This window comes from Corvus hawaiiensis, chromosome 3, assembly GCF_020740725.1.
Source record: "Corvus hawaiiensis isolate bCorHaw1 chromosome 3, bCorHaw1.pri.cur, whole genome shotgun sequence".
NCBI classification, from domain to species: Eukaryota; Metazoa; Chordata; class Aves; order Passeriformes; family Corvidae; genus Corvus; species Corvus hawaiiensis.
The window spans coordinates 108,937,347-108,950,991 of record NC_063215.1 but is presented as its reverse complement, the minus strand read 5'-3'; the positions used below and the strand labels follow the sequence as shown (position 1 = coordinate 108,950,991).

General features: G+C 47.7%; 1 long non-coding RNA gene across 1 annotated transcript; it reads right to left on the bottom strand.

The window, feature by feature from the left end:
• Nucleotides 1–9,853: 9,853 nt before the first annotated feature.
• LOC125323298 lies at nucleotides 9,854–12,760 on the bottom strand. Its single transcript, XR_007202466.1, has 3 exons — nucleotides 12,719–12,760; nucleotides 11,071–11,223; nucleotides 9,854–9,894 (listed from the first exon to the last, which is right to left on the bottom strand). It is a non-coding gene; the product is annotated as an uncharacterized LOC125323298 (long non-coding RNA).
• Between the last annotated feature and the right edge of the window lie 885 nt (nucleotides 12,761–13,645).

Sequence of the window (13,645 nt, the reverse complement as noted above, 5' to 3'; positions counted from 1 at the left end):
TTTTCTTGCCTGAAGGCCATAACATCCTTCTTCTCGCACTTCCAAAGACAGGGTGCTGACCCAAAGTGCGGCCATGATGAAGCATTTTATGACTGAAGCCCACTGTCTTGTGGCCCATAAACAGTGGTCCAAAAGGAAGCCCTCGAAGCTCTCCTGGACCACAGCGGCTGCCACTGGCAACCTCCAGTGGGGCCTCTCAGAGCCAGCGAGCTCAAGTTTCCTGTACTCACAGGATCGTCGATCAACAATGGATCCTGGGCCAATACCCCCACTCCTCACGGCTCCAGTTTAACTACTGTTAAGCTTGAGTGCTGTTAAGCTTTTAGGCCACATTCCTTTTCATCCTTGTCCTTTCTCTCCCTTTGTCAAACCCGCCTAAACACACACACACACAGAGTTCTCAGTTCATGTCTGGTTTGATTGACTGCATTTTGTTTGTTGCTCTTTTTCCTTGTTGTGCCTTAAAGGACTAGTAAGTATTAGTGTGAATGTTGCCAACAAATTTTGTTGAGCTGTTACTTAATATTCTGTACTAGTTTGAAAACAAACCAGTGAGAGATCACAAGACAGAACTGTAATTTAATAGGAAAATTAAAATAATTGCAATAGTACAAGAACACTGACAGAGTCAGGATACAACCTGACACCCTGTTAGTCAGGGTGGTGGTAGCAGCCCAGATGAAGTGGTCCTATTGAAGCAGTGATCCTGTAGAAGGGGCTGTCTTCAGCTGAAGGTCCAGTAGTAGCCCTTATCCTCTGGGAATCCAGTAGGGAAGAGCTGCTTGTGCTTCAATCCTACCTGATTATATCCAGGTGGGAATGCTTGGCTCCTCCCCCTGGGTGGAGCATCTCCCAATGGGCTGATGTAATTCTGTGAGTCATGGGGTGAGTCATTGATTGCCCATTAAACAGAGATAGCCCCCAGAGGGATTTATCCAGGATGAGTCATGGTAGGAGATAACAAACACAGCCCCATCTGTTTTAACAGCTTGTGAAGGTGACAATAGAATACATACTCTTGGTTGCATCTTACACTGTAACCTAGGACATATTCAATCTGGTTTTACTGATAACCTTGACAGTGAATTTTTAAGCAATCTCAAACACTCGTTCGTAACAAGCCTTGGGAGCATGAGGTACAGGGCTGACATTGGAAAGCAGGAGAATCACTCTAAAGTGACGAGTTTAAATGTCCATTTCACTGCTCTTCTATTTATTTCACTCGATTAAGCCAAGCCAAGCTTTTCTTGGAGGCAGAATGTGTGTGGGATGTACTACGCCATTACCCCATAACTCTGGGCTGAATGGCACCCAGGCTAGGGTACAGATTTGAGGAACCCTTGTCACCTGTTCAATAACCTCACAGTCCGCTCATCCTTCTGCAAACAAGTTGCAAACAACGCCGTTGGACTGCTGTCCTGGGTAAATATACATACAGATGCCTTTTCCAAAGCAGTGCCTCTTTTCCCAGTGAAATACACGTCCTCTTCTTACCTATGGAATTGTGATTGAAGACACCTCTGAGCCAGATCTGTGTGACATTGCAAAGGAGCAAAGCTTTGGGATTTGGGCACATTCTCTTTGTTGCTTTGCTCAGGCCTTTTGTGAGCACAGAATAGATCGAGGCAGAAAACTGGAGACTACACAGGATCTTCTGGGTCCATTGTCCCCCAAACATGGTAATAGGTGGCCCCATTGTAATGCTAAATAACAAACAGCAGCACAAATGACATGAAGAAAACATGGCAAAAGAGGAAGAGGAGAGGCGCTGTGAGGAAAGAATACCGTGAGACAGAGGCACGTTGAGTCAGCTGCACTCTGACAACCTCTAGGCTAGCAGGTCTCACATTCTTGGCTTGTTTTTTAAAATTATTTTATTTAAAACAAACAAAAACAATCAAAATAAAATATATACTGTTGAAAATCTATTTATTTTATTTAAAACAAACAAAAACAATCAAAATAAAATATATACTGTTGAAAATCTATTTTCAAAATTTAAAAGATAAAATGATAACACATTTATTCAAACCTACATCTACATGTCAGAACATATGTACATCTGTAACTACAAAGCCTAACGTATAAATCCAAATCTTCAAACATTCTTCAGACAGGCAGCACCTTCTTCCTGAGCTCGAGGAAAGAGAGCTCTTCTGGACAGGAGGCAAGGGCTTTGTCGGTTAGGGAACATAGGAAATGTCCAAGGAAAACTTCTTGATGAGACTGTAGCCAGTCACGCCTGCAAAGTGGAGACACAAAATATAACAGAGGCCGCAATGCAAACCTAAAGCATCTGAAGCTACGTATTTAATGGGACAGACCACCTGGAAACTTCTAAAGAGCTGCACAGGGAAACATGCTCCTGCCAGCAGCCACTTGAGGCAGACCAGGGAGACACCCTGACCCACTTGCACAGAGCCAGCACAGGAACAGCCTGGCCTCTGGGCTGCCCTGGGACAGCAGGGAGCCCAGAGGCCTGTGCTTTCCAGGAATGGCTCAGCTGCACACGCACCCTCCTGCTCCTCTCCCGGCCCCACAGCTGAGCAGCCCTACAGCTCCACGGGGCACTGGGAGCAGCACAGCTCAGTGCAGGGGGCACATGCAGGGCAGAACTGTTCCCTGGCAATGTGCCCAGGCTCTCTAGGCTGGCACAAGAGCCTTCCTCCCGCCAGAGAGCGGCCCAGCTCCCGCCTTACCTCTTTGTGAGGCTGAGCCATGCTCAGCCTTCACCTTGTCCTCACTTGGAAGTTGCTTCAGGCACCCCATGCCACGACTAGGAAGGGGGGTGGAGAGAGCGGGGGCAGGTGCACACCCTTCCTTTGCATTCTGTCCTTTTTGGCACAGCTAAGAAGTCACGTCCGGAGGTGTCCAACTCAGCACTTTGTCATCTCTCTGCAGGTCATCGAGCCTTCACCAGCCCAAAATGTCGGAGAGGTTTTCCCGCACATGCGGAGGCTGGCTGGCAGCATGCTTCCTCAGCTTGGCGCCCATCAACTTGCAGAGGGCGCAGGCAAGCTTGGTGACCACAGTGCGGACATTGGCGCTTCGGACAGGCAGCGCCTTGTTCCCCAGGAAGGACCAGAGCACGGGCAGGGCGTAGCGCTGGACGACTTCGGGGCTCCTGGGATAAACCCATGCCACAAGCGCTGCCGGAAGAGAGACACAAACTTCTTAACCACCAGCCTTAATGCAAACAAGGATCTACCTCTAGTTGTGATTTTGGGAGTCTCTCTGGCTAAGATCAGTGAAATAACAGAGAGAGCCCCATGATCCAGAAATGGGCAAAGCAGCTGAACATCCCCAAAACAGAACCACCAAGCCCTCAGGACTAATTTCTCCAGATCCGAGCCTTGTACCTGTGGCAGACTTCACAGCTTTACTAAATCATTCCACAATCTGTTTCCGGCATGATGAATGACCAAAATGTCAAATTGCTGTTTATTTCCATTTAGAAGTTGTCTAAACCCACTGCTGAAGGTTTGAAAGGCACTTTAGAGAGGTAATTGAGAGATTTCTAATAAAAAGGATGACTCCGTTTTTGTGACCTGGCATAATTAGCAGTGGATTTAGCCCCAGCTAAAGCAAGGCTATAAATAAAGCAAGGCTATACACTGTCTTCTCTAGTATATATTGAGGTTATCATTTTCCCATCCCTTGGCTATTGCTGACATAGCAAGCTCCTCTGAGCAATCAATTTTCAGCTGCATTTGGAGCATTTTGGGCAGCGCTGACATAGGAAGACCCTGACTGCACACCCTGAAATGCTCAGTCCAATGGCACTTCCACAGCACAGGCAGGGAGCCTCAGCACTCTGCTTCTGCCCCTCTGCCCCCAAAGGCTGCCTTGCACAAAATCCGTGCCTCTAACACGTGTGCTGAGTTTGGACCAAACGGTGACCCCCAGGCACTGCAGGCTTCCGCCTCAAAACTTTCCAAGAGCAAAGCAAGAATTCTGTGAGGACAAAACAAACCGATCCCCTGAAACAGCATTTGCCACCGTTTTCCCTAAAGGATCAGAGCTGTCCCTGAGCTTCCAAGAGAGGAGCCAGCTTGGGAATTTTTAGCCCCTCCCTTTCCTGGAGGCGGCTTCTGAGATGCCCCAGTGAGAGCTCAGCCCCGAGGCCGAGCGCCGCCCCCATCTCAGATGCTGCACACCTCTGCAGCAGCCAGGGAAAACCTGCCCAATACACCTTCCATGGGTATTGGGCAGGAGGGACAAGCTCAGCACCTCCTGATTTGGAGGAGCCACTCTGGTGTCTATTCACTGGCATTCCCTGTAAATTCTGCCTCGGAAGACCTCTTGCCTTAGAAGGGGAGGCCATACCTGCGAGATGCTCCGTGACATCCAGCAGAGCTTGGCCCTTCAGTTCACTCCTGCGGTGGCTGAACTCTTTCATCAGGGATACTTTATCTACAAGGGAAACACACATTTCTGCTCTCTCTTCTGAGGTCATAAGAGAAAGGACACTGGGGTGGGAAAGGGCAGGGGCAACTACATTTTGCAAAAGAAAGGAAATTCCTGCTGATTTTTGAATCCTTTTCTTCTTTCCTTCCAGCCTACTTGGGAGGATTTTAAATTCCAAAAGAAAAGCTCTCCTTTCACATTTTAAATCCAAAGTTGTCTGCTGTACCAGGAGCTGATGTGAAATGTTAAACATTTCACATCAGGGACCTCAAGAGTTCAATCACACGTAAGCAGTGAAAAGGTTTTGCATCCCAGAGCTTTGCAGAGGTGATCTTCTCTCTCCCCTATGGAAAAGGGTGAGAAGGCTCCAAAATTCACACCTCTGTTCCCACCTGAAGGATAAGCTGTTTTTAAATTGTCAGGTTACCTGTGTGGATCTAGGGACAAGACTCCAAGTTACTCATACAAGAGCTATTACTGCTCAGTGCCTCAGTAGCCTGTGGGTTTCTGTAACATCTGTGAAATCAGATCTTGGCAGAGAGACTGGAAAATGAACTGATTTCCCAATACTTGACCGGCGTATGTATTTTGGTTTTCCTTGTGCCTATCTGTTGCGGTTTTGGGGGTCTGAATTTTCTGTTGCCTGCATTGGCCTGCAAGCCTCCAGTCCTACCACTCTAATAAGCCAAGGCAAGCTTTTCCTGGAGACAGAACATGTGTGGGATGAAGTTTGGTCCCTCACAGGGTCACAGGGCTGGCAGTGACAAAGCAGGCAATCTGCTTCATTGGGAACCACTACAGAGCTACATTCCAGTGTGGGTTTCAGTAGCAGGGTATTATTAAGAGCTCCTTTCCTGCATGAGATACAAAAAGGAGGTCCCAAATGATCTTCATGCAAGCATGCAGTAAAGAACTGATCCTGCTGTCCTAATGAAGCTAATGCCTATAATGTGGAGCCTTCCAGGAGGCTGCTCTGCAGAGGTTCTGATGCGCCAGTGTCCCTTCATGCCAACAGCAAAGCTATTCATTTGGGAAGTCAAATGGGGCCCAGGCAAACTCCAAAAATCCCTTTGGCCCTGAATTCCAGCAAAGCTGTAGTCCAGCACTTCCTCTTCAGACAAGCAGCACAGAGCCAAGGGCTCCTGGGACTTTTGGGAAATGCCAATGCACATTCAAGCCTGGTGGGGGACTGGTGTGTAAGGACTGCACCTGCACAGCTTCTGGTGGATGTCAGCTGGAGGTTTCCACAGACAACAACAGCTGTCAAGGCACTCAGCGTTCTCTTGACTCGCAGAGGCAGAGACACAGTTGAGGAGAGTCCATGCCAGGGCTCAGCCTTACCTAAGTGAGCCATGGATTCTTCCAGCGCTTTCATAGCTGCGGCATAAACCCCGGGGTCCTTTGAGTTTAGGTTGTTTGTTATTCCTTCAACCAAACAGATGATCACCGGGTTTAAGCCATCTTTCAGGATGCTTATGATTTCAGCCAGCACGTCCAGCGCCTTCTGCTTCACTTTCTTGTGCGTATCACCAAGTCTCGGGACAAAATAATCAAAAATCTGTGAAGAGAACAAACAACATGAAAGCTGGATTAAAATGTCCTTGTTTGAGGAAGGGACACAGAAGTGAGCACTCAGCAATGTAAAAGATGAAAGTGATCCTTCCTGTCAGGTCAGCACTTGCTTGCACAATTTCCCTGTTTTCCTGTGGGCCACTCTCTGGAATGGTTGCGCAACCTCATGCTGGTTGAAAGATTTTCATATATTTTGAAGAGCTTTGGGTGGGGACAGGATAGTTCCTATGGTGTTTCTCTCCACATTTCAGTCATTAAATTCATCCCATTTACTGATGCAAAACAGTATCTTTGCTTTCGAAGTATGCAACCAGATATTTACAATGCCCCTTTTTCTACACAATTGCCTCAAGTTCTGAGGGCAGTTACGATTTTGCCAAAACTATGGCTGGAGGAGATCCAGGTTTTGTTCCGTCTGTCTCAGAACCTGTGTCTGGAGAAGTGCAGGGCTCTGATCAACTCTTCCAGGATCCAGACCAATTGTCTACCTAGCAGGTAGACTTCTGAAATTTAATGTGCTGGACCGCTCTCATTAGAGCAGGTTCAGTCTCTTGACAGCCACATTATCAGGCACCATTTTCTGGACAAAGGGAAAAAGCAGCTGCTGGGAGGAGAAGGAAGAGATCTGTCCCTAGCCATTTCCCTCCTTTTCCAAAGAGAAAAAAAGACCCCCCCCAAGAAGGGTGAGCACCGTCTTTACCAAGAGGACTAGGGATGCCGATGGAAACGAGTAGCCAGAGTTGTGCCTGTGCAAGACAAGTCGGAGTTTACAGAAGTATCCTTTAAAAAAACTTGGTTTAAACCAGCCCAGCCTGATACTTCTCTTCCCCATCCAAACCCATTTTTTTGTCTAGAGAATAATTGCCACGCTTTCAGTGGCTGGATTCCCTTCACTTAACCCAAGTGGGAGTAGGAGACAGCAGAAGTTACACCAGCAGAAAACTCTGTCCTCATCTGATGAACAGCATCAATAGGCACCTGCCAGACAAATACATCTGGACTGAAAGAACTTGTCCTGAAGCGTGGACCTGAATTAAATATTTCAGGGTAAGAGGCACCAGCCTGTCCCACACAGCCAGGATGTAGTGCCAAGACACACTGAATTAACTTGCCTGCTACAGGCTTGGGAAAGGAGCTAAAGGAAAGGAACAGTGAAGACACCCTACATACTTGGACAGTGTTAGTGGAGACAAGCTGGGGGCTGCTTTTGCACAGGTCTAGGAGGAGTGCCACTCCTTCCATCCGTGTCTTAAACTCCTTGGCTTCCAGGAGATTGTACAGCTTCTGGAGCGGCTCCGTTTCTTCCACAGCCGGAGGTAACGTGACCTGGGCTTTTGGGCGGTGTAGGAGGCGTTCATCAGAGGTAGACTTCACCCTGGAGAATAAAACCAAATGAGGACCTGTTGGTGATCATACCTTCAGTTAATTGTGAGCAGAACATCTTGGGGAGGTTTCCTAATGATGTGATTTCAAGCTAGAAAATCCTGACCTGAAAAACAACGTGAGACCTCATGACAATCATTACAGGAGACAATCTGCAAGCAACATTCTCACCAGTGCTTACTCAGGAAAACCAAGGATGAGATGCATCTCACTTATCTCCAGACAGCTTCCCAGGTACACATGTCGCACTGCTTTGTGAGGAAAGAGAGACGCTACTTCCAAGTTTAAATGCCTCATCATAAGGCAGGTGTGTGTCTTATAATAAGGAAACTCATCCCTCTGGAGAAGTGTCTCTACAGCAGGCATGACAATCTGGAAAAGCAGCTCAGATGCATCTGAACAGATGGATAGGGGCATATCTGAAGGATCCAGAAAATCCGTAACAGGAATAAAAACAGAAGCCAGACATCCCAGCACTACGCTCACATGATTGCTTCCCTAGAGACTAGATCCACAGCTTAACAAACCCACTGGGAACAACTCTCTTGGATCAGCCTGTCTCTTCCATGGGCATGGGAAGATCCTGACTATGCTACTGAGGCATGTGGTCACTCTCCTGCCAGCGCTGAGCATGAGAGAGCTAAATAAATCCCCTCTGTTATCAGAGGACAACAGGTACAAGTAGCTCTCCCACTGGTAAGAAGAGACAGCAAGGACCAAATTCCTGTCTCAAATGCTGATTGCAGCCCAGGGGGAAATAAACCAAACATGCTGTCCATCAAGCAAACAGTATGAAGGACAGGAATGTCAAGACAAAATGTCCACATTGAGACACCTGTTGACCAAAGTTGCTCAGGAACTGGCTTGCTACTTACTACTCATCTTGGTACTGTCTGAGGGTAAGAAAACCATGACTCAGGAAGGCCAAACCACGTGCATGGGAAGTGCTATTTTGGGGAACGGCATCTTGCTTCTAGACTGGGACTTCTCATCAAAACACCCATCTGAAGAAGACTGCTCTCAGAGGAAAAAAACCCTGCTTGAATTTACTTGTCCCAAGTGAGGCAGCGGAGACATGGCCCTCTCACAGCCTCCACAGCACTGTCCTTGCCAGTGCACTGGATCTTCTGAGCTGCAACCAATGGGTGTCTTTTTGTTGCCCATTTTTTGTGGAAACCCTTCCAGAGAAGTTGTGTTCAGCGTAATGCAGAAGGAGACATTTTTTATGATAGAGCATTTGTAGGGAAAGGAAACAATCTCTGGCACAGGTCATCTCCACCAGAAAGATTTTCCTGAGGAAGAGACATGTAAAGCTTGCCACGTGCTTTGTCACATCTAACTAAAGTGCTCAGTACCGTTTACTAGAAGGCAATGTGGCCTGGGGCTTCTTCGAGCCATCGCTCCTCTTCTTCACAGGCTTCTCGACAGATGGCTGTTCACCCTTCTGCGTTTCCATCCCCTACAAAGGCATAAAGAAACCCCATGGATCTTTAGAATGTAAAATAGGAAATTACCTGTTTAAAACACAACTTATAACCAGGATCACTGCTACCAAGGCTTGGGCAAACCTTTCCGAACTTACAGAAGGAAACAGGCCAGAGGTTCAGTGATGCCAGCTCTTTGTTTTCAATAGCCCAAGGCAGGTTATGGCTGCTACCATACTGAGCAGCAGTCTAAAATCCCCAATTCATTCCTCTTGAGCATAAATGGGAATAATGCAAACTGGTAGGGAACTAATGCTCTAAAAGGAAGCTGCAGAAAAATTTGGACTCTTTGGAGGTTGGCCCATTGTGTTGGAAGTTGATTTGGTTCCACACTCACTCTCCCTGTTGCTGCACAAAGGCACACTCCCTTCTATAACATAAGTAAAAAGAATTAAAAATACCCCAGGCAAACAAATGATTTTCCACTGGATGCTGCTGAATTCACCAAGCTTCTTCCAGCTCCACAGGGCATGACAGCAGGGCAGTATTCCCAGAAGACAGACAGTAATTGTAGGAATTGGGATTGACTGGGACATCTTTTGTATATTTGGAAATTTTCTTGGCACTACTGCTTCCTGTGTCTTTTGCAAAGACTCTGTTATCTCCAGAAGCACTGTTCTCACTTAATTGCGTCACTGGGGGCAGAGTAGGGATAGTGGGGTGGGGGGTTATGCTTAAATGTAAACCCATTTTCTCCTCTTTCCCTTCCCTGTTTGTGGCCAATATTCAAAATATCCAATACCCCACTTTTCCCCTAATATTATCGGTTCCTTTGTGCTCTGCAGATGAAAGGGCTACGGATCAACAGTTCATTCCCAGGAGCAAATTGATTTGGCAGAAAAGGAATGAGATAAGATTAGGTATGTTTGATGTCATATCAGCAGTGGCAATACTTGCACAAAGGAGACATTTCTCCTACCAAGCACTTACTTTCTTCTTCATTCTTGTCAGAATATCTTCCAGGTCACGGGTGGAAAGAGATTGTTCCAAAAGCCTTTTAAATTTTTGGTGATTCAGCATCATTTTCACCATCTCCTGTCCATAATGCCTAAAACAAGAAAGAAAGAAAGAAAGAAAGAAAGAATAGAAGGTGAACAAACAAAGGAGGAGTGTTAACAGAATAAGCTGATACCTTAACCTCAGCAGCTGCCATACCTGCATGAGAAGGCATTACCTACTCAGCAAAGAGAGAGATTTACCTCCACTTGTCACTGCACAGTGCTGTCAGCTGAACACAAGAGGCAAGAGGAGAACGTGGGGCAACAGAAAAATACAATCTCACTCTGAAACTGTGGGTGCGCTTCTGTGGCATCGAAGGATCCCAGGGAACAAGCAAAACACCTCTGCTTTGAGTCAGAGCTTATTAGCAGTGTCTTGCTGCCATTGCACAGTAATTTGCCTTTCTTTAACTGGCAGGGAAGCCAGGACCAAATGCCTCATGCTTGCTTTTGATTATTCTATACCATATGTATGCACAGGGACAGCTAGTTGCTCATGCGTTCTTGGCAGCTATTAATGGGAATTGAATCCTCAAAGTGAGGGGTTTTTTTTGGTGGTTTGGATTGATTTTGCCACTAGGAAACCACAGTTTTCTTCAAGAAGCAATTTGGAGGTCATTCAGCCACAGATAAGAGCATTATAGAAATCTGCAGAAGAGGTTTAGAAAGACTGAATACATTGGCTAAAGACCCCTGGAATATTTCTAGGAAAGTCTTAAGTTAATGAGAAATAGATGTATGCGATCCTTCAGTGATGAACATTAGCCAACATTTTGGCTTTGTCTTGTGCACCTAAAGGCCAAGCAAAACTGTTTGACTGGCTCATCTGATGGCTCTTTTGATCTCAGGAAGGAATCATTCAAGTCCCAGGAAGTTGGCAATGCTCCCTCTTGCGGGACAACCTCACGTTCCCCAGCACAGTCATTTCCCCAGACAAGCCAGGGCAGTGGTCACAGCACCAAGCCTGACAGAGCTCAAGAAGCCTTTGGACAATGCTCTCGGGCACATGGAGTGACTCTTGGGGGGCCCTGCACACAGGCAGGAGCTGGACTCGATGACCCTGATGGGTCCCTTCCAACTCAGCGTATTCCGTGACTCTGTGAACCTCATCCACACAGTGAGGGAACTTGATATTTCCTTTAGCTTCCACTCTTTTGTGGTTTTGCCCTTTACAGCCAGACACCCAACAGTTTTCCTGTTTTAGGAGGTGAAATGAAGATCATTACCTTGTGTCCTCGTGACAGTCCTGAGCAAGCGTCCCTGCCGCGTGCGCCAGCCTCTCAGCCCTGGGCGTTCCTGCGAGCTTCGTGACTCCAGTTTTCTCCATCAAGGACAGGAGGAGTTGGGCCGCGCACTTCCGCACCTGGACGTGGCGGCTCCTGGGAAGAAGAGAGCGGACACTGGGGCACAGGGAGCAGAGGGACACAGCGCAGGCCTTGGCCAGAGCATGCTCCCTGTCATTGCTGGGGGAAGGAGGCCTGGGTTCTCCCTGACACTTGGGACACCTGTAGAAGGTTCTGTCCGCAGAGAAACACAAAGTTAGCACTGTACAGAAGGACTGCCTGCAAGCAAGAGCGAGGAATTCAGTCTCCCTGCACTATCTGATACTCAATGTCTTTCCCCAAATTCACTCTGAGAAAGGGGGAAATTAAAGACAACCCAGGCTGACCCATCAGGGGCCAGCCACTACACAGAGAGCCGCAGCAGGATTGAGGATATTTCCACCCATTTACCCCCAAATCTGCAGACCTTGGGAAAGAAACAAATGCCCCACATGCTTTGGGACATGAAGTCGCAGAATATCCAGCAATGCAGCCAGTTTCTTCTGTGAGGCTTGGCAAGAGATACATCTGAACGTTTCCCCCTTTTCCAAAGCTGAGGAAAGGGTGGCAGTCAGTTTAGCCAGCTTGTCCTGTTCTAGACAGTGTCTCTTGGGGACTATCAGGCCCAGCACCAACACTTAAGGCAGCACCTGCTTCAGCTGTCCCATGGCAGTCGGCCTGTGAAGGTGCCTGTACAGTGATTCATCATCTCAAGGCTAACATGAGACATCAGTTTGAATAGCAAGTGGGGCTCTAAGGCCAGGACAGTCCTACAAGACGCCTCTTGGCAGGAGCTGCACCTGCTGTGCAGGCTGTGCCACACCCAGCACGTTCTCCCCCATGTGCTCCATGCCCCAGCAAGAACCCTCCTTACTTCTCAAGTGAATGGCATAATGAGGATGCATGGTTTTTCCCAAGGCCTCTGTGGTTAGGGCTGTGAAATATCAAAGAGCGCTCACAGCTGCAGTTGCAATTGTCCCTCTTCCCACAAAACCACAGGGCTCTATCCTTAGCCTTTGCAGGCACTTTCACTTGCCCACCATTCACCACATCTAGGCAACTCGGACAGACTGGGAGAACTCCAGGAAGCAGCAGCAAGCTGAGTCAGGGGAGGTTGAGGTTGGATATCAGGAAAAAGTTTTTCACCCAGAGGGTGGCTGGGCACTGGAACAGGCTCCCCAGGGCACTGGTCACAGCACCAAGCCTGAGAAAGTTCAGGAAGCCTTTGGACAACGCTCTCAGGCACATGGTGTGACCCTTGGCGTGTTTGTTCTGTGCAAGGCCAGGAGCTGGACTCAATGATCCTGATAGGCCCCTTCCAACTCAGCATATTCTACAGCTCTGTGATTCTGTCAACTAACGGGCTGCACGAGGGCAGAAATAGGTGACAAGAGGAAAGAAGTGAGGTTGATTGGAGAATCAAGTCACTGAGTTCACAGAAGATGCAGGATACAGGACCCTTCCCTCCCACCATTCCCATTCTCTCTCTCAGCCCTTCTCCCCCCCCACACAATAGAAGGTGAAGAATATCACTAAGAGAAGAAGAACCTACTGGACTCCACTGTCCATGAGAGCAGTCATTGCTCGTGCAGGAGTCACATGCTCCACCATGACTCCCAGGGTGTGACTGGCTGCTTTCTGGACAAACTCTGGGGAGTTCCACACCATCTGGAGAAGGACCCGAGCAACCTCATCCACCTCCGAGTCCATGTCCTTCTGCAAGGTCACAAAGAGCTCTCCAAGAGTGACGATTGCAGAGTAAGACACCTTTGAGCGAAGGTTGGTCACCTGGGGAAGTCATGAGGGGAAACATAGGAATCACCTTGAAAAGAAAACCAGTTGCCTTAGACAAAAGTCCCAGGAAATGACAACACTTCCCGCTGTGTCCAGGGGAACACAAAAGCACAGGCAGAGCAGAAGAGCACAAGCACAGAAAGGCACTTAACTCTGGCACCTACTTGTGCTAGGCCTCAGGCCTGCTTCCTGCAGGCCTAAAACATATTCTTTAACTTAAAGTGTTCTACTTAACTCTTCTGGAATGTCCACTGCTTTGGTTTTAGGCCCTTTTATTCAAAAAACAAAGAAACAAATTAAAGCAAGGGCTGCTCTCAAGCCATAAAGGCACAAGTCATAAAGACAAAAGAGTCATTTGCTCCTGTTTGAAAAAGCAACAGCAGCAGTTGAAGCCCTCAGCCAGGAAACAGAAAACACAGGCTCAAGTCTACAGACTAATTGGCAGTGTTGAATTACAGCTTGGGCAGAGATTTGGACTGCAGCAAATAACATAATTAGTGTCTCCGCTTCTGCATTTGCACGTTGCATTGTAATGGCAGCTCGCTCCAAGAGGAGCGTGTCAGATGCCCGACCTACCAGTAAATAGAGCTACATGTGCTCACAGATCCTATAGAGAGCTGACAGACATGAGAAAGATAGGGTCTAGAAACAGAAATGAAGGCAGTCCCTGAGCACACAGGGAGAT